This window comes from Acinonyx jubatus, chromosome E4, assembly GCF_027475565.1.
Source record: "Acinonyx jubatus isolate Ajub_Pintada_27869175 chromosome E4, VMU_Ajub_asm_v1.0, whole genome shotgun sequence".
NCBI lineage: Eukaryota > Metazoa > Chordata > Mammalia > Carnivora > Felidae > Acinonyx > Acinonyx jubatus.
In genome coordinates this window covers 22,813,351-22,834,211 of record NC_069395.1, presented here as the reverse complement: position 1 = coordinate 22,834,211, position 20,861 = coordinate 22,813,351, and the positions used below count along the sequence as shown (strand labels likewise).

Genomic DNA, 20,861 nt, shown 5'->3' with positions numbered 1-20,861 from the left:
GCAGGCAATTTTTGGAGATTTTTACCCATCATTGGTTACTATTCACAATTAGAGACCTTAATCAGAGGTTTATATTTAGTAAGTACAATGAAGTTGTGCTGTTTTCAGATTATTTACATATATTGTTTTAGTTTTCTTAAAAGTGACATGTTTATTTAATCATTTATTCTTTTTTTAATTTTTTTTAATGTTTTTATTTATTTTTGAGACAGAGAGAGACAGAGCATGAATGGGGGAGGGGTAGAGAGAGAGGGAGACACAGAATCGGAAGTAGGCTCCAGGCTCTGAGCCATCAGCCCAGAGCCGGATGCGGTGCTCGAACTCACGGACCGCGAGATCATGACCTGAGCTGAAGTCGGACGCTTAACCAACTTTGCCACCCAGGCGCCCCTAATCATTTATTCTTTATTAGTTTTTATATTATCACAGGGACTACAAAACCAAAGCCATTAAGAAACATGCTTTGATTAAATGAATAAAACACTTGATAGCAATGAATGAATTCAATTTACCATTTACTCAAATAAATTTCATTAAGCTAAACCTACCACATTATTTTAAAAAAGAAGAAAGAAAAGAAAGAAAACACAGGGTAGCAAATTTCTAATTCCCAAAGCATTAAAAAAATGCATACATTTTATTTCAATCAACTGAATCATGGCAGGTGCAACATAATCAGACATTTCAAAATCATTGTGCCATGTTCAACTGTATGCAATATTGATTAAGGAGTTATGTTCATGTTTTATCAAGCAGTGATTTGGTTTAGTCTGGAAGAGGGACAAATTATTCAAATTAGGTCTTCTGGATTCAAAGTTTATTAGACACAGATGAAAATGGAGGGAGTGGGGGTTGTAGGCCTCATTACATCTACAAAAGTGAAATAAGAATACAATACACAAAGTATTTGGCTATTTGTCATTCAATGATTCTTCAGATTATTTGATTTATTTGTTATGGGTAGACAAACTTTTGTATTAGGGATTGCATGCAAGCTAAGTATTTTTCCTGAACAGCCCATTTTGGTCCAATGCAGGGCTCCTAATGATTGATATGAAATCATGTCAGGATCACTGTGCCTTTTTATCCTATATCAAAAGCAGGTTCTGACTAGTAATGAGACCAATATACATTGTGGGACACAGACTGTGATTTAACAACAGTTTCATTTAAGGTAGTCAAAGGGAATGAAATATATTAAAATGGACTTTTTTTTGCCAATTTTTACCAAACGTTGTACCTAAATTTACACTGAGAAATATAACAAGGGCCCCTGCACAGTATAATTTTAGTGAAATTATCCTTTGAGTTTTTAAATATTATTCTATTTTCTAAAGCAGAAATATCATCTAATTTTACAATGAACATATCTTTGTTTTGAAAATTATTTGCTGTTACCACATTCACATAGTAATGGATAGCTCTCTCAACAGACTTCTAAAAACAATCACTTTTCATTTGCAGCACCTTTGCCCCAAAATCTAATTACTAGAAAAAAAATCAATGTATTTCCTGACATACAAAATGAGAATTTAATCACCGTATTCTGGTTATAATAAAAGAACAGCAAATATAATAAATTTGTTGACAACTCAGTTATCAGCTAACTTAGTTTTTCCATGAGCACGCAAAATCTTAAAGAGGCTGCTTTTGTCTACAATCACCTCATTGATGAATAGGTAAGCTAAAGCTAGAACCTATCTCATAGAGTCATGTTGTTCAAACCATAACCTGAGAAAAATTCCATCACAACTGCTGAAGTTCTCCAACTAAGATATGAAGAAATATCATAGAAAAATATTTTACCTAAACACAATGGGAAAATTCATTGTTTTCTACTATGTTGACTCTCCAACCAGTTTCCAGTTGATCGATAGCTTTTCAACATTTATCAACTGAAACTTAAAGAAAATTCTAGTGATATGTTTCTTCTGTGGAAACAGCTAAAAGCAACCAATTTTGTTGTCAATAAATAATCAAAAATATTTTTTCTGAAAGATGTTTTCTAAGTGTTTATTTATTTTTGAGAAAGAGAGAGAGAGTGAACAAGCAGGGGAGGGGCAGAGAGACAGAAAGAGAGAGAGAGAGAGAAAGAGAGAGAGAGACAGGGGATCCGAAGCAGACTCTGCACATGGGGGCTCGAACTCATGAACCAAGAGATCATAACCTGAACCGAAGTCAGATGCTCAACCAACTGAGCCACCCAGGCATCCTTCAAAGATGATATATTATTGAATGAATCTAAACCCTACTAGACCTCACTCATTTATAAAACAGAGAATGTAAATTTTATGTAAAATTTCATGTGTAAAAACTTAACAAGTTAAAAAAATCAATCACTTAAAATTTTCAAATTAAGACATAATTGCAATAGGGGCACCTGGGTGGCTCAGTCATTTAAGTGGTCGACTCTTGATTTCGACTCAGGTCATAATCTCAGGGTTCCTGTGTTCAAGCCCCGCATTGGGCCTGCACTCGCTGAGTGGAGTCTGCTTTGGATCCTGTGTCTCCCTCTTTCTGCCTCTCCCTGCCCTCTCATTCTGTCTCAAAAATAAATGCACATTAAAAAAATTTTAAAGACATAGTTGTGGGGCGCCTGGGTGGCTTGGTTGGTTAAGCATCCGACTTCGGCTCAGGTCATGATCTCATAGTCTGTGAGTTCGAGCCCTACATTGGGCTCTGTGCTGACAGCTCAGAGCCTGGAGCCTGTTTCAGATTCTGTGTCTCCCTCTCTCTCTGCTCCTCCCCTGTTCATGCTCTGTCTGTCTCTGTCTCAAAAATAAACATTAAAAAAAATTAAAAAAAATAAAGACATAGTTGTAATATAAATTATTTCAAAACATTAAGCATAAAGAAATTACTTTAATATATAAACAAGAAACCTCAAAATTTAAACATGCACAAATGTTTATTCGAGATGTAGTATATGCAACACATTATGAACAAGCTCACTGAAGAAAATAGAGATCAATACCTACCACATTTCGTATATTGAGAGTGTTATCAATTGTTAAGATGCACCATTATTTTTTATAGTACCTAGAAAAATCCTTCAGTTAAAATATACGCCGCAAATATACAATGCAAAGAACTCTGCCCAACTAGTGAATAGTGACTATTTCTCATTGTTATGAAAAAAACATTTTTAATTTATTTATTTTGAGAGAAACAGAGACAGCACGAGTGGGGGAGGAGCAGAGAGAAAGAGAGAGAGAGAGAATCCCAAGCAGGCTCCTCACTGCCAGTGCAGAGACCAGACGTGGACATGGGCTCAAACTTGCAAACTGTGAGATCATGACCTGAGCCAAAACCAAGATTTGGACACTTAACCACTGAGCCACACAGGTGCCCCTCATTGTTATGAATTTTTAAATATTTATACTGTGGGCTTTCTAATTCATCCTGCTTGATTTGCATTGCTTAACATGTGATAGGCAATGCATTTACCTCAGTCACAAAACATAAACCAGCTTCATCTACCTCTGAGTGTTCTTTCTTAGTCACTACAGAGCTGCTAGTTGTTGCTTTTCAAAAAAAAAAAGAAAGTGTGTGTGTGGGCAGATTCTAGTCATTTTTCTAAAAACTGAATGTTTGCGGGGCACCTGGGTGGCTCAGTTGGTTGAGCGTCTGACTTCGGCTGAGGTCATGACTTGGCAGTTCGTGAGTTCGAGCCCCACATTAGGCTCTGTGCTGACAGCTCAGAGCGTGGAGCCTGTTTCAGATTCTGTGTCTCCCTCTCTCTGATCCTCCCCCATTCATGCTCTGTCTCTCTCTGTCTCAAAAATAAATAAATGTTAAAAAAAATTTTTTTAAATGAATGTTTGCTTCTATTCTATCAAATTATCCTTCTCTGCTCCGTTTTCCTGACTTTTTATACAATAGTTTTCTATGATATTGCTAAAATAGGCCAACCTTGTTGAAGACTTAAATGGCAATTCAATGTAACATTTTGATTGACAACCATGCATATAGTTCAATTGGAATGAGGACAATGTGAAGAACCATGGACACATTCACACATGAGCTACATCTTTTTTTCAAATATTAAATAAAACTAAAGTACACATTATCTGTTTCTGTATCTGCTACAGATATCTCTTTCCCAAATCCCAATATTCTCCAAACACATAAGGTAATCATAACACCAACATCTGAAAATATTACCAGAAATAGAAAGCGACCATTGAAACAACTTCCCACAAAACATCAAGCATCAATTTAATTATAAAATGACATCCTCAAAGAAAAAAAATAAAAACATCTCTGGTCCAAGGATAATAGGTACATTAACAGAGTGGACACCAGTATTTTAAATTATTCTCCCTAAGCATGCTTCAAGATACACTTTTTAACTCAAGAAGTTTTAGACAAATAAGTGAACCCTGGCTACGACCAAGTAGCATACAAACACCACGATGAGAACAACTATAAAACCTAAGTGAAATACAAACGGGCTGACATTTGAAAGCCTTAGAAAGCATCCAAACAGCTGGCATTTAAGAGTCAATGTAGCACAAAGGAAATGTAGCGAGATGAGCCCAATATTTGCTGCTGCTTTTTCCTTCAGATACTTGCTGGTTCTTAATTGGTATTCAGCTTGGAGGTCAAGAAAAAGAAGATTTATCTAGAGCCATAACCAGTCTCATGTAGCTGGACAAATAGTGGAGATTAAGGACATGAAGGTGCCCTGGACTTCAGGGGTCAAGATGCCTCAAGACATGGAGCCTCTGAAAGGTGAGCCTGCTATGGTGTTTTTACTTTGTCCCTAAGCTTTTGTCATATTTTCGTCTTTGCTGATCAATAGTCTAATAAAGAAAGCAAAATGTGAAAGGTTAGAAACTGAAAAGATAAGCAATGTCTCTGCTTTTCGATAGGATGGGAAGGATTGGAGCAGAGATCTTCACAATGGCAGTGGGAGGTGCTCAACAGACCCTCTCCCCAGTAAAAGGAACATTTAATGGGTAAAAAATAGACACATATAAAACTGACGTCTCTGAAAACTGTCCTGGGAGCATACAACAAATAGGGGAACATATTCACAAAAGTTGACTAAATCTCAACAACAGCAGTGAGACCCACAAATTCTCCTTCCTTATGCTACCACCCCCAGCTCAGCATGATGGAGCTGTACTCCAGGAAGATTCATCTAAGAACACAGAGCTTCCCCCACCCCACTAGATTGCGGTCTAAGGTTACATGTTTGCTCTAGGAGGGCTAGGCCACCTGCATCTTTTATCACACCCCCAGCTCTATGTTGCAGAAACTATTCCAGGTAGCATAGCCAAGAGGAAAACTGTATACTGTCTAAAGTGAGACATCCTTTAGCTTCAAAGTTACAAATAGATTGAAGTAAAATGATTGAATCATGCACAGAGAAACCATAAGAACTGAAATGGTTGCACTAACATTAAGCAAGATAGATATAAAAGATTACTTGAATAGAGATATTTAAAATAATAAAACTGTCAACCTATCAGGGTGAATAACAACTACAAACATATACTCACCTAATAATAGCACCCCAAAACTCATGAAGCAAAACTGATAGAATGGAAAAGAGAAATAGGCAATTCAACATTAAGATTTGGAGACTTAAATACCCCATATTGCATAACAAATAGTATTAGCAGGCATCTTAACAAGGTACAGAAAACTGGAAAACACTATAAACCAATCAGACCTAACATATATCTATAGAGCATTCCATACAACCATCACAAACTCATGTTCTTTCTTATGCACACATGGAATACACTCCAAGATATCATATGCAAGACCACAAGATAAGTCTCAATATATATAGAAGAAGTGATATCAAATAAAATGTATTCTCCAAATATAATAAAATTAAATTCGAAATAAATAATGGAGGAATGGGGAAAAAATGGCTACTAGCACCCAGCTTTCCCATCTCTCCATAAAGATCAATGATGGGCAAGCTATCCATGAACAAAAACAGTTCTGAGAGACCTCCAGAATCTATTTAGGAAGCTTTAGAAACACAGTGAAACAAAAAATAGTTTTCCAAAGAAGTCATACACATGGATAACAGGTACGTAAAAAGATGTTTGACATCACCACTTATCGGGGAACTGCAAATCAAAACCATGGTGAGATATCACCTCACACATGTTAAAATGGCTGCCATCAAGAAGACAGGAGCATGGTGATTATAGCTAGTAATACTCTTTTCTATACTTGAAAGTTTGTAAGGGAGGAGATTGTAAATGTTTTCTCCATGAAAAGAAATGGTAATTTTGTGACAAGATGGAGGTATTTGCTAATGCTATGGAGGTAATCATTTTGAAATAAATGTATCAAATCAACACACTGTGTATCTTAAACTTATAAAATGTTGCATGTCAATTATATCTCAATAAATCTGGAAAATGTTTAAAGAAATAAATAATGGTGGAATTTGGGAAATTCACAAGTGAAAACTAAATAATATATATATATTTACATAACTGATGGGTCAAAAAGATTAAAACATGATAAATATGCATTCTATATCCTTTCTCCTCTTGAATTTTTCAAGTATGTTTGATGGCTAAAGAAAAAATTAGAACACTCTCAGATATTCTCCATGAATGTAAAAGCAATATTTTAAATGTGCAAATGTGTCCTTCTTAGGGCTATAATCCAATATTATAATCCCATTATAATCCTTGTTCAAATTATTCTTTCACCATTGGGAAATTTCCACATTGACTTCCCTTGTCTTTCGACGTGTTCCATCCATTTTTCTATTTCACAAAATTTCCTATGTTCTATCAATATAAGATGGTCCAGACTTATCTTCTATTTCCCGTGTTCCAGCCCTAGAATTTGCTATTTCTTCATGTATCCCTGATTCCTTTCATTGGAGAATGTTAATTAAAAATGAATATCTAGGCATAAGGTGCATTCCTCGTTAGTGATGTTTTCTTCTCAATGAACAGAACTAGGAAATACGTAGAGAGATGCTAAACCATGAATAAACACATAGCTATTTATTTTTATATCAATCAGCATAGCCATTAAAGCAATTTAATTGTATGTACTGAATATACATGGAGTAATTATAAGAACTGTGTGTGTGTGTGTGTGCGCGCGAGAGAGAGAGAGAGAGAGAGAAAGAAAGAAACGTTATTTTTTCTGAAAATCTTCATTTCATTTTGCCATAACATTTACATCTAGTAACATTTATCTTTCGTATAAAGAACTATTAGTATTTCTTGTAGCTAGAAATGAAATTTCAACATTTGTCTATCTGTAGTATTTTTACTTAGGTCTTTTTTCAAAGTATATTTTCACTGGTTTTAGAATTCTAGACTGATAGTTCTTACTTTATTCTAAATACTTTAAACACATTTTCCATTGCCTTCTGATTTCCATTAATTTTGGCAAGAACTCAGACACCATTTTTATTGCCTTTTTGTATGTAATTCATCTTTTTTTTTTACTGGTTGGTTTAAGATTTTTTTTCCTTTATACCGATTTTCAGCAGTTTGATAAGGATGTACTTAGAGGTGTGTGTGTGTGTGTGTGTGTGTGTGCGTGTGTGTGTGATAATTATTATTCTTGTGGTTTTCTAAACCACTTGGATCAATGTATTAATGCTTTTTGTTTAAGTTTTTTCAATGTTTTTTTTCATTATTGAGAGACCAAGTACAAGCAGGGGAGGGGCAGAGCGAGAGGGAGACACAGAAGCTCAAGCAGGATCCAGGTCTGAGCTAGCAGCACAGAGCCTGACACGGGGCTCGAACTCATGAACTGTGAGATCATGACCTGAGCCAAAGTCAGACATTCAACCAACTGAGCCACCCAGGTGCCCCCATTTATGCTTTTAATTTGAGGAAATTGTTGTACATTATCCCTTCAATATTTTTTTTTTGTTTCATTTTCTTTTTTCTTCAGGTACTCCATCTACACATACATTAGAGTATTTTACATTGTCTCAATACCATGACTATTCTTTTACATTTATTTTTCTACTCATTTTCTTTTTGTGTTTCAGTTGGAATAATTTCTATTGATTGTTTGTACTGATTATTAATTCTATTTTGTTCAGTTCACTGATAAGCCCATCAAAATATTCTTCATCTCTGCTACATATAACATATTTTTTCAATATCAGCATTTTAATCGGCGAATTTGGTTCTATCTCACAGACTTTTTTTTATCTGTGCATATTTATTGTTCCCCTTTCACACTGTATCATTAAATATACTGTTTGGTTTTGTTTTAATATCTCTGTCTGATAATTCCAAACTCTGTTTCATCTCTGAATTAGGTTTCAGTGGCTCTTTCCTCTCTTGATACTGTGTCACATTGTCATCATTTTTTTTTTGAATACATTTTCTAACATTTGGACTGAATGTAAGGTGTTGTAGTAAAGGAACAATGGAGACTGAAGTAAATGATACTAATATATTATTTATAATAATAATAATATTATCCCCAGAACGGGTCATGGCTATCTGTCAGGCCATTAGCACGTGTGGTAAAGTCAATTCCGTCTGGAGCTGAGCTGGGTCTGGGCTTTGCAGTTTGGGAGCAAAAGCTTCCCGTGAGTGATTGAAATTGCAGCTGTCCTGCCCTAGGCTCAGCCACCAGTGGGCTTCTGTACCTGCACCTCTGGAGTCTCCTTCAGGCCATCTACACACCCCAGTGAAGAGTGTGCCATTGCCTGGTACTCAGTGTAAGGCCCAGAATGCCCATGGGGCCTCTTGGCTCTTCTCTACCTTTAGACCTTAGTGATATTCTGTGCTTTATCTTTCATGGGTAGATTTTTTCAACTTCCTTGACCAGCTTTCATCAGCAGATGGCTTAGAATGATCACTTTCTCACACTTGCCTGATATCAGATTTTTGCAGGATTCTTTAGCACTCATCCGTGGAGGACTCTCCCAGGTTTCCTCCACAAGCCCTCCAAACCGGGGACAGCTGTTGCCTCCTACTCAGTGTGAAGCTGCAAGTGGCTGGGGACCGTCTCCGGGTTCTTCTGTCCCACCCTCACACTTCAGCACTCTTTCCTCGGAGGAGGTCTCTTTCCACCTCCCGCTACGCTGCCAATCATCATAAGAGCTGTCTGGAGTCTGTGTTGGAAAGTGGAAATTGCAGAGATTCCTGTTGCATCTGGGCCTCCCAGGGACTCTACACTATCATGCCAGACCACCCTCAGGTTCTATAAATTTGATCAGTTTCATCAGCGTTCTTACTTGTATCAGGCAGTTCCTTCTGCTTCCTGCTGCTCTGCCGAGAATGGAAACTGCTGTGGGTCCCTCCTTCCCCAAAATAGACTCGCCACTTTTTCGTTTGTAGTTAATTAGATTATTTGCCCACTAAGCTTTCAGATTTTATCTCCGTGTAACAACAGGGTGTAAGAGACTTGTTTGGTGATTATACCTAAGCAAAAGAAGAAGTTTTGTACTTAAATGTCAATAATTACAGGACCTCAAAAAGTACATACTGTTTCAATTATGAAAAATCTTCAGATGTAAATTTAAAATGATATACATGTTACTGCAAAATTTGGAAAGACACTTCATTTCAAATTTCTTCTATAGTGTACCTGGACGACAATGCTTGGTGACCACTATTCTAAGGCATTTCTTTTTAACTGCTATGCCCGATGATAAAAGAAAATGAATTACAAACCCTAATATAGGCATGTTATCAAGACAGCTACACTCCAGGAATAGAGATTCTCGTCTCTCCTACCCCCAAATAAACAACTCTGGCCATTTGAAAAACTAATGACACATAGTAAGTATAGTGGAAGAAAGAAGTTCAAAATATGACCAGGTGTATAAATGAGGACTGTAGCAATTGTTCTCTGTACCGCCCCCCCCCCCACCCCTGCCACCCACTATACACACAGAATTTAAAGAGTTCACATGCTAGATGTTGTTTCATGATGTTGGAATTACAATAATAGTAATCACCCACAGATGGATAAGGTAACTAAAAGGATATTCAGATATCTCTTGTGGAAATGTCTAATGCGTGTGAGTGTGTGTGTGTGCATCCTCTGGGCTTTGCTTATTCATCTCCCCCACTCGAACTGCTGGCAGCTACTAATCTTCTTATTGTTTTCATACTTTTGTGACTATTTGTTCCTGAATTCATTAATTTCAATGATAGATGTTGATTCTCATTCCTACAGGCCATCTGTTGATTTGCAAGGCATAGACTTCCTTTATTAACCACATTCCTGCTTTTTATACCTAGAATGTTTCTGTGTTCTGCCACTTGTTTATACTGTTACACAAGGGAAGAGCTCATATAACAGAAATACAGAAAAAAAAACTATAAATTTTAAGTGTGCAACTGTTGGACCCCCAAATTTAGCAATTTTTTTCCAATCTATTCTTTGATATCCCGTGAGAAATAAACGAGAGACACAGTGCCAGAAACCTGAGTGGCTACTCACTTCATGTTTGCATATACGGTTCCCCATAGAAGAATGAATGGTTTTCCTTTGAATGAACTGCTTTTGCTAATAAATCAGTCGAAAATTCATGTATGCTACATCCAGATACAAGAAAGTATAGCAATAAAAATATAATTTAAAAAAATGTAATTTCTCTCATACAGCATTTCCATGTTTCCTATGGCAAAATACTATAATTATAAACCTTATCTGCCTTATTAATATTACATGTGAGGTGCCTTCAGGAAACATTTTACATAATCTGAAAATCATCCTATTTCAATATGCCAATGTTCCCTCTCAGTTCTTGCAATTACAATGCTGGGAATCTAGCCCAAGAAAATAATCCTAAATATAAGAACAGCTTCATGCATTCCAATATTCTTCCATTTCATTTATGGTAATAGAAGTGGAATATATCCTTTAATACTAAAAAATAAATTTTCAGATAAGAAAGACAAAGGATGGCCATTCTAAATTAGGGAATCCTTATTTTGAAATTAATATTCTGGGTTAAAAAGAGATTCCTATTATATACGGAATGAATCTGAGAAGTATGACAAGTTATATAAAACAGAATCTCATGTGGAAAAGTGGGGGAAATCATGATTTAAAAACTACAGTATATTCAGTTTTTCTCAGGAGACATTGACTAAATTGTATTTTAGGGAAAAGAGTTTTTAAATTTATTTTTTGAAATAATCATTTTATTGGCTTCTAAATGTCATGAGAAAAGATACAAAAAATAATATTACAGTAAACGTGGCTCCTGCTGTCATGGAGCTTATGTGTAATTGGGAGAATAGACGTTCTTCGCACGTCCCCACAATTAAAATAAATTTGATAAGGGGCGCCTGGGTGGCGCAGTCGGTTAAGCATCCGACTTCAGCCAGGTCACGATCTCGCGGTCCGTGGGTTCGAGCCCCGCATCGGGCTCTGGGCTGATGGCTCAGAGCCTGGAGCCTGTTTCCTATTCTGTGTCTCCCTCTCTCTCTGCCCCTCCCCCGTTCATGCTCTGTCTCTCTCTGTCCCAAAAATAAATAAACGTTGAAAAAAATTAAAAAAAAATAAATTTGATAAGTAGTCTGAGAAGTTGATAGGTGCTATAAAATTATAAATTGAGTTTTACATTCCTGCAAATGCCAAAGAATGTTTCGGGGAAAAAAGGTTTAGAAGCATATTAAATTGATACCTGGAAAAAGTATAGGAGCACTCTATCTCTCTCTTTTTAACTATTCCATTCTGCATTTTATATATATATATATATATATATATATATATATATATATATATATATATTTTATTATATACATATATTTTTTACATATAATCTGCAATCTGCCCACTATAAACTCTTTGATAGTAATGAACATTGACTTCATCTTTGTATTGTTCATAGAGTATGGTATGAGTTTTATATTTGGTCTTCTATAATAGTATTTTATTCAATAAGTTAATTAGACTTTGCCAGCAATATTCTAAATAGGATCTAAATTCTGTGAAGGCAGATATAATGTGCTTTTTGCTCTTATGTACCCCTTTGGACTACAAAAGCTATCCTACATGATACAAAGTTAGCAGAAACTCAGTATTTAGTCACTGAAATGGAGGTAGTAATCGTGCATAGGAGCACAGATTCCATAATCAGATTACCAGGGGGCTTGCATACTAATTTTACCACTTTACTTATTCTTTAACCCATAGACATCTAGAAAGTTAACCTCTCAATGTCTCAGAATTCTTGTGAGTAAAATGGGAATCACCAAACATTCAGCTAGGTAGGATTCAGGGTTTGGTAAGATCTAAACTGGTAGTCAAATTATTGATGTAGGATATTCCCACAGTCAAATTATTGATGTAGGATATATCCCACAGGATATTGATGTAGGCAATCCCACAGATTATAGCTAATAAATTGCATTTTTCATGAGTAATTTTAGGGGAAAAATAACTAAAAACCCTATTTTCATCTTAGAGGAGACATATTTAAATCAATAACAAAATTTGTACATATATGATTGTATGTATATTGTGATAAAGGGTAAAACTAATTTTATTATGTCTTCCAGCACATAATCTACTATTTCTATCTATGTGCTTACTGATATTTGATAAATTACAAAATTGAAATTCTGACAACAAATATAAAAAATTCTCAATGGATGTCTTAAACAGCAAATGAAGCAATAGTTGAAAATTCAAGTAGCAATAAATCAGTGATTTGAAACGCATTATAGAAAACTTAAAAATGGAAATATAAAAAAGAAGGTAGGTGACGTGGTAATTCAAGACATCCGACAGAAATTCCAGGAGGAAACAAGGAGAATAGGAAATAGACAATATTCAAAGATATAATGTCAGAGAATGACCTAGATTGTAAGGAAGTCATGAAGTAGCAATGGAATAACATTAGCACCTAAATCCAAATCACAATCCCTGACTCACCAATCAGATGTGGACTCCCGAGTCCATTCAAAGATTAGTGTTTCCTTACCTGGTTGTAGATAATGTGTAATTGTGGCATTCTCTGTCTCCTATTTGTGTGTTACCCATAGATACTGCATATTCCCTCTTATTTCATGTTTGACTGGGTTTTTTAGTTGTGTTGTTGTTATATTTTGCATTTGTTTGTTGAGGATGTGTTAAGCAATTCAGAATAAAAGAAACCAGGGGTCCTTACAGAAACTGCTTACCATAGAGCTGGGGCAGGGAAAATATTATACAAGCCTGAGACATTCAGTAGTGTGCCATAAAGTAAGAAAGTGCTTTAAAAACACAAGGAGGAGTGGCATGGATATAAGAACCAACCGGAAAGAGCCCCCAACAATCAAAGCTAGAAGAATGTGGCAACAAAACACAAACCCAAATTATTTGCTTATAAATCAATGAAAATAATATATGTGATAGAGAGGATTTGGCCTCTCTTGATCTTTGTTGCTTGGAATAGATTGTTACATAGGAGAAATAACTTTGAAAATATAATGAAAGTTATGAAACCTGAAATAAGGATATTATCCTCAACTCTCCAGATGGGCCCAATCGAGTCACATGAGCCCTTAAAAGCAGAGATAATTTCTCTCCAGCTAGGCTCTGTCGAAAGATGCACCAGAGGGGGTGGCATGGGGAGATGGAACAGAGGAGATGGACCAGAGGAGGAGAGATTCAAAGCGTGAGAAGGGCTGTACCACCATTGCTGGTTCAGAAATAGACTATGAGTCAAAGAATGCAAGCAGCTTCTAGAAGCTGAGAATGAGGCCCAACAGCATCCAACAAGTAAACTTTAGCTCTATAACCACAGGTACCTGAATCCTGCTAACAATCTGAGTGGCTTGGAAGTGACTCTAGAAAGGAATTCAGCCTGTATACACCTTGTTTTCTAGCTTGTGAGTCTCAGAGTAGAGGAACCAGCTGAGTTGTGCTGTGCCCAGACTTCTAACACATGGAAACTGTGATATAATAAATGAGTATTGTTTTAAGCTGCTAAATTTGTGCAATATTTTTTAGATATTAATAGAAAACTAATACAATAACCATAAACACATCTGATTTAAATAACTGGGTAAAAATCAAATCTTTCTTACAGAAAAATTTCAAATAATAAACAGCGAAGGAATGTGGGAAATAGAAAATCACCATTAGAATAGCACAATGATAGTTGCTGTAGGCAAGACCAATAATGAGTGATAAATTTGTGAAGAAATATTTTAGAAGAAACATATTTGCATAGCTTCAAAGTATCTCTCCCAAAAGATATATTAGTTTCTGAGGTGTTTAACACAAGTCCATATATTACATAATAATCCCATCACTAGGATGTAGACCTTAATTCCCACTCCCTTGAGTATGAGTACTTAAATAGAAATGGAAACAATATTTCCATTTCTGTACATCCACAACAATATATGATAACATACAATTTAATAAACAGAAAAATAGTTCCACTGAGGCTGGAAAGAATATCAGAGAAGGTCTCCGATAATAGAAACACACATAAAACTCATGAGATGCAGTCTTTTTTTTTTTTTAACGTTTATTTACTTTTGAGAGGGAGACAGACAGACAGACAGCACAGAGCCGGATGCAGGGTTGGACCCCATGAACTGGGAGATCATGACCTGAGCTGAGGTGCAGTCTTAATAGTCATTTGGTAAAGTTTGGGCCAGCAATTACTCCTGGAATTGGAACAACTGAATCACTAAGTAAATTATTCAAAAATGGTATCAAAGGCATCTGAAATCATGTAGATCAACAGTTGTTGACATAAGCCTTGGACAAATTATTGCACAGCTTGAATCATGCTAAATTAATATCAAAGAGAGCCAGGCAGTGATACATGGACTTGAGATAGGCAACAAGAAAAACTGAGCATATATAAAGGCTAAGGTAAGGGTAGATAAAACACAAATGTATTAAAACAGGCAAGTGTCTATGGCAGAGATTTGAAAAACAAACAAACAAGCAAGTGTGAACAAATGGTTACAAATCTAGAATAAATAATATCGGCAGCACACAAACAACGAAATTGAAAACATTCAAATAAATGAGTCACAGGTTCAAAAGCCTATTTCTCTTGACTCTGGTAGTTTTGCCTCCACCTAAGGACTTGGCTTAGAACTTGCAATGGTATTGATCTGTCAGGTGATGTTCCAAGATCTTCAACAGTGGACCTTGAACATAATGATGACTGGAAGAAATGAATATTGCATGATAAAGAATGAAATAAATCTGTTAATCCCAAGGAAGCAACGAAGAAGGGGATAGGACAACAATATAAAGAAATTAGTTTCAGTCATTAAAACTGGTTAGTTTGATCATCGTGTTAAAGGGAAATGAAAGGTAAATAGTCACTCTCATCCAGTCTTCTATGAAAGGTTGCAAAGGTCAAATGAAGTAATATGGAAGACATGTCTATGGAAACTTCCTTTTCTTTTCTTTTTTCTTTTCTTTTCTTTTCTTTTCTTTTCTTTTCTTTTCTTCTTTTCTTAGTTGGAATTTATTTCTATGTTGGCTGAAAGAGGTCTCAAATACAAGATATTCTTATTATTAATAAGATGTCCCTATTAATAATTTATTGAACTGAGAGCTTACTGTATTATTCAGAAACTCAAATCCCAGTTCAGCGAAGGAGCAAATTCTCAAGAGCGTATTGGGAATTTTTGTTGGCAGCTTACTAGATTCATGGCCACTTAACAACCTCTGTAACTCAGCTGGAGGCAGAGGCCACTTCCTAATTGCTAAGCAAGTATCTTAGAGGAGAGTTAAAATAAAAAATATTTATTCAAGACCCTGATTCATACAGTATATGATAGTTAAACTTGTAGTCATGCTGGAGATAATCAGACCAAGAAAGTACTGAAGAGAAGGCTCAAGAAAGTCTTAAATATTAAAATTGCCTCCTCTACAGACTGATCTATAGTTACTGTTTGCTAAATGGGGAAACAGCTAAGTATTTTGACATTGGAGTTGATTTTCCTTAATCCATTCATTTGTAAAGTTTAACAACTAAAAGTCTGAGACAAGGTCATAGTACAAAAGCAAAGGTGTATTTACCACATAAATTAGTATATTGATATTAAATTCTAGAGCAATCAAAATTTCTAGTTTAATATTCTGTAAGAAAATTATGGTAAATAATTTATTTTATTAATAAAGATTCGAATGGTCAACACTCTACCTTTTTATTAGGAATCATTCTATTGTATTAAATAGTTTCAAATGTACAGGTATTTTATAGTTTTAAAAGTTATTTTTTAACTGAATAAGCAAACACTATTCAATTTATACTTATTTTAAAGTGATTTTTCATTATATTTGAGAAGGTTGAGCTATGTATTAGTATAAACACTGATCTAAGAAGTCTTAGACTTTTTGCTTTTAAAAACTAAAGAATAATTATGAACTGGAATGCTTACATTTATCTTCCTTGTTACTCAAATTGACTTTCAGGTTAAAAGGTCATAATAAAAATAAATTATATTAAATTACAAAAAATAATCATTATGTTAGCTAACTGCTAGAACTTTTGGTTGAAAACATTTTTAACATTTAGAATTTACATCTTTTGGGTTCTATGCATGATTTGTTTGGTTAATTGATTTTTGTACATTCTTCCAGATTTATGTTTATTTATCTATTCATGTAATGCAAATGATAGACAGCTCATGAAAAGAACATTGAGATTTTGCCTAGTTGCCTTGAATAAAAATAAGTTCAGGATAGAAGATTAAGCCTTTGAGACATGAACTATATTTCTCCGTCAAAAAGTTAATCCCTTACCACATTTTAGAGGTTAAAAAGTCAGCCTTAATAATGCACAAGTGAATTGGAAATTTATATTTTCATTGACTCAAAATTATACAGTATGACCAAAAGTCTCAACATAGAATGCTAGATTCATAACATATTCCTCAAGGTAAATAAGCAAAAGTAGAAATATTAAAAATACAGTGATTTATGAATAGCTAAGACAATTTTTCACATAATTTTTCCAGAAAATAGTGTAAATGTCAAATGTAGTAGCCATTATTTATAACAAAAATTAAATTTTTTAAAAAGTTACTTAAATAGAAATTTTTATTTCAAAATTTAAATGAAAGTAAATGGAAAACTTTAAAACTCCTGGATGTAAAGACAAATAAAAACATGTGTTACATTCTGCATAAAAAAAAATTCCACCAAATTTAATAGCAAAAAATATCTTCAAAGGCAATATAATTAATCTCTCTCATGTTAACGATAGAAAATAGTAAATAAAAGGAAGTTTAAAATGCATGTTATATTTCTTGGGAGTTATAATGTCATATAAAAATAGCAGATGTTATTAGTTACAAAGATTACATTTCAACTCTGGTTAATATTGATGGTAATTAATATATAATATCAGATAACACACTATGACCTATGTCATGAATATACCATACACCTCCCTATTTACATACTTATATATTAATAAGTATACTGCTGTGTTTATGATGGACCAATACATTATTATTTATATACAGTATAATATTTTATATATAATCCGGTAACATATGAATGGTATATTATTTAATTATAGGTTAAAATATAATAAAATAAATGTTGATTTCCTACATTTTGTTATATATTATAAATTTTACCATTATGTTACCTTAAAAATTCTAAAATTCAGTAAGATATAGATTATTTTAGCTCCAATACATTTGTGAAAATTAGAACTGAAATAACAGTCTTTTGGCCAGAAAGCACATAATTTGAGCAAGTAAATTATACTGTGAGACCTTAACGCAATCACCCTGCATCTTTGACTTTATTTGTTCTCTTTGTGTAAAGAGTGTGAATAAAATGATGCACATTATTTTGAGGGGAAAAAATACCAAGATATTATATTCAGCCATTTTTATATTGTAGACATATCAATTATGCAAAACACTTTAAACAGTATTTTACATGTGCTACACACTCAATCGGATAGACACAATTGCTATTATTATTACAATCATCATCATCTTTTTTTTTTAATGTTTATTTATTTCCTTTGAGAGAAGTAGAGAGAGCACAAGCAGGGAAGGGGTAGAGAAGGAGAGGGAGAATCTAGAGCAGACTCTACCCCAGAGCAGAGCTGGACATGACTTAAGCCAAAATCAAGAGTCAGACGCTTAGCAGACTGAGCGACCCAGGTGCCTCCATCATATTAGTATTATAGTGGTTACTGTTACCATGTTTCTGGATCTTATTCTACTCCTAGCCTAATGCACTATCATCTATCTATCTATCTATCATCTATCTATCTATCATCTATCCAAAAACATATTTGTAGTTAGTCATGCAATATATTTTATATAACATAAACTATTATAGAGGTTTATAAACTATGGTAGGAGCAAACCTTTAGAAGTTAAGATATTTGAGTAAATGTCCACAGATCACTCTGCAGCTTCCAATACCTCTGTCCAGGTTAAGTTTGCCTGACTGTAGTCTAGCACAATAAAAATACAAGTTATCATGTTCCTTTGGGGGACTTAACCAACTAAAAGAAATAACGAGGCTTATCATTCTAAAACTTAATGTCTAGGTGTGCCTGGGTGGCTCAGTAAGTTAAGCATCTGACCTCAGCTCAGGTCATGATCTTGCGGTTTGTGAGTTCGAGCCCTGCATCCGGCTATGCACTGTCACTGCAGAACATGCTTGGGATTCTCTCCCTCCCTCTTTCTCTGTCCCTCCTCTGCTCGTGTTCTTTCCCACATAAATAAATAAATAAATTTATTTCCCAAATAAATAAATAAGTAAATTTTAAAAAACTTTTTTAAACAAACCAATAAAATAAAGCCTAATGCCTTAATGAAAAAAAGTTTTATCTCTGCTAGTTTCTGACCTGCCATAAATTTTCCAGTGTTATGCATAATGTTCTCTATATTTATTTGTATTATTAACTACTTAGGAACATTTAATTAAATTTTTGTAAGTTTTATACACATTCTGATTTTATGATATATCAATTATGTAAACATACACAAGTATGCTGACATTTTCATATGTCACCTTTTCATTCATTGTTAATAAATCTGAAAAATTGAGTTGTCAAGATTTGTTAAGAAAAATCTAGAATTAATAATATTGAGAAGTGAAAGAAAATTTTGGAAAAGAAGATGTTTGGTTTGAAAACACTCTTTTATTTTTTTTAAATCTCTATTGATAATACTTAAGTCCATCGCTATTTCTAACAGGATTATTATCACAGCATTTTAATTGATTGATTTCTTTGCTTCAGTTGTAGAATATATTTGTCGAAACTGCATACTAATTTTCAGAGAACAGTGTACAAAACAGATCTAGCAGAAATAATCATAAATATGTACAAAGAATTTACATAAAGAAGTATTAATTGGGTATTAAAGTACATTAAAGGAGGCTTAATAAACGGAGAGGACAACATTATGGAAAAGCAGGCAATGGTACTAAGATGCCAATTCTGTTGTAGTTAGCTCATTACTCTGAAAAATAAAGATATGGTTGTGGACAAGTTTATTAGATATTGTTTTTTACAAGGCTGTGTCAATGAAGATATGTTATTAGTAAAGGAGTGGAGATACAGAGGAGTGAAAAAAATAGGTAGGTCACACACAGATCTTTTTTAGGAGAGTGCTAAAATTACAGAAAAATAGGAAAAAATGATTATTCAATAAATGAGAGAAGAAAAACGAATTATCTACATGGTAAAATGTTAACTCTTCCCACACACTATAAACAAAACAAACTGAATAATATTTAAACGTGACAGCGAAACCCAAAACATATTATGAGAAAATGTTACATAATATTAAGTAGAGGTGGATGGAGAGAAGAATTTCTTAAGTAAACAAACAAAAAATAAATTTAAAGAAAAAACTGATATGATCATTGCTTTTACTTGCCATGGTATATTTTTCCAATTTATCTTATCTATTTAAATATATACTAAATAAATGAATATTAAAATGATAAACAGAACAAAAAATCAATAGAAGTGGAGTACATTTTCATTTTATTGTATTTTTTAATAAAGTTTACTAACTTTTGAGAGAGAGAATGAGAGAGCTCAAGCGGGGAAGAAGCAGAGAGAGAGAGAGAGAATCCTAAGCAGGCTTTGCACTGTCAGTGCAGAGGCCAGTTCAGGGCTTGAACTCAGGAAACATGAGATCATGACCTGAGCTGAAGTCAGACACTTAACTGAGCCTCCCGGGGGCCCTAAGCAGAGTACATTTTTAAAAATCAGAAAGCAATATGCTGATACTTTTAAATACATGTATAATTCTCCCCTCTTGAGTTTGTGGAACGTATGAATATGATGGAATTGTTATTTCCCTCACTTAGTTGTAGTATATGATATGACATGGTGATGGGGAAATCTCTTTCATGATTGGATACATTTACTTATATAGTATGTGACAAAGGCGATGAGGAAGTCTTTTCATGATTAGGTAATTTTCATAACATTGACTTGTAGCAGGGATTCTCCCGCTGTCTTTGAAGTTAGCTGGGACCTCGTAAAAAGGCCATGATCCTTGGCTAGGACATGAGTGGAGCCACTAGGAACTGAGAACAACTCCCAGCCAGTGGCCAGTAAAAATAATGGGACCTCAGAACTACGACCACAAAGTATTAATTTTGTTAACAACCTGAATAATCTTGGAAGAGTATACTTATCTCCAGATGAGAGTACAGTTTTATCAACAATTTGATTTCAGCACATGAGGCCCCAGGCAGAGAATCCATCTAGGCCATGTCCAGATTTCTGTCCTGCAAAAACTGGGTATAATAAATGGTTGTTGTTTTGTGCCATTAATTAAGAAAAACCTAAAATGTAGGAGTAGCATTTAGTTTTAAAAAATCAGAAAAGACTTTTTTTCTGCATCCATTTTACCTATGCTATGCGTCCAACATAGAACTTGCAAGCCACCATTGTGATTGTTTATCTGCCTGCCATA

The 20,861-nt window shown here is 34.5% G+C and overlaps 1 long non-coding RNA gene across 1 annotated transcript in view; it reads left to right on the top strand.

The window, feature by feature from the left end:
• LOC128312968 (uncharacterized) overlaps nucleotides 1–4,889 on the top strand; it is a 305,360-nt gene extending 300,471 nt beyond the window's left edge. The window contains exon 4 of the long non-coding RNA XR_008293010.1: nucleotides 4,568–4,889. This is a non-coding gene — a long non-coding RNA (uncharacterized LOC128312968). The remainder of the gene's footprint in view (nucleotides 1–4,567) is intronic.
• Nucleotides 4,890–20,861: the final 15,972 nt, after the last annotated feature.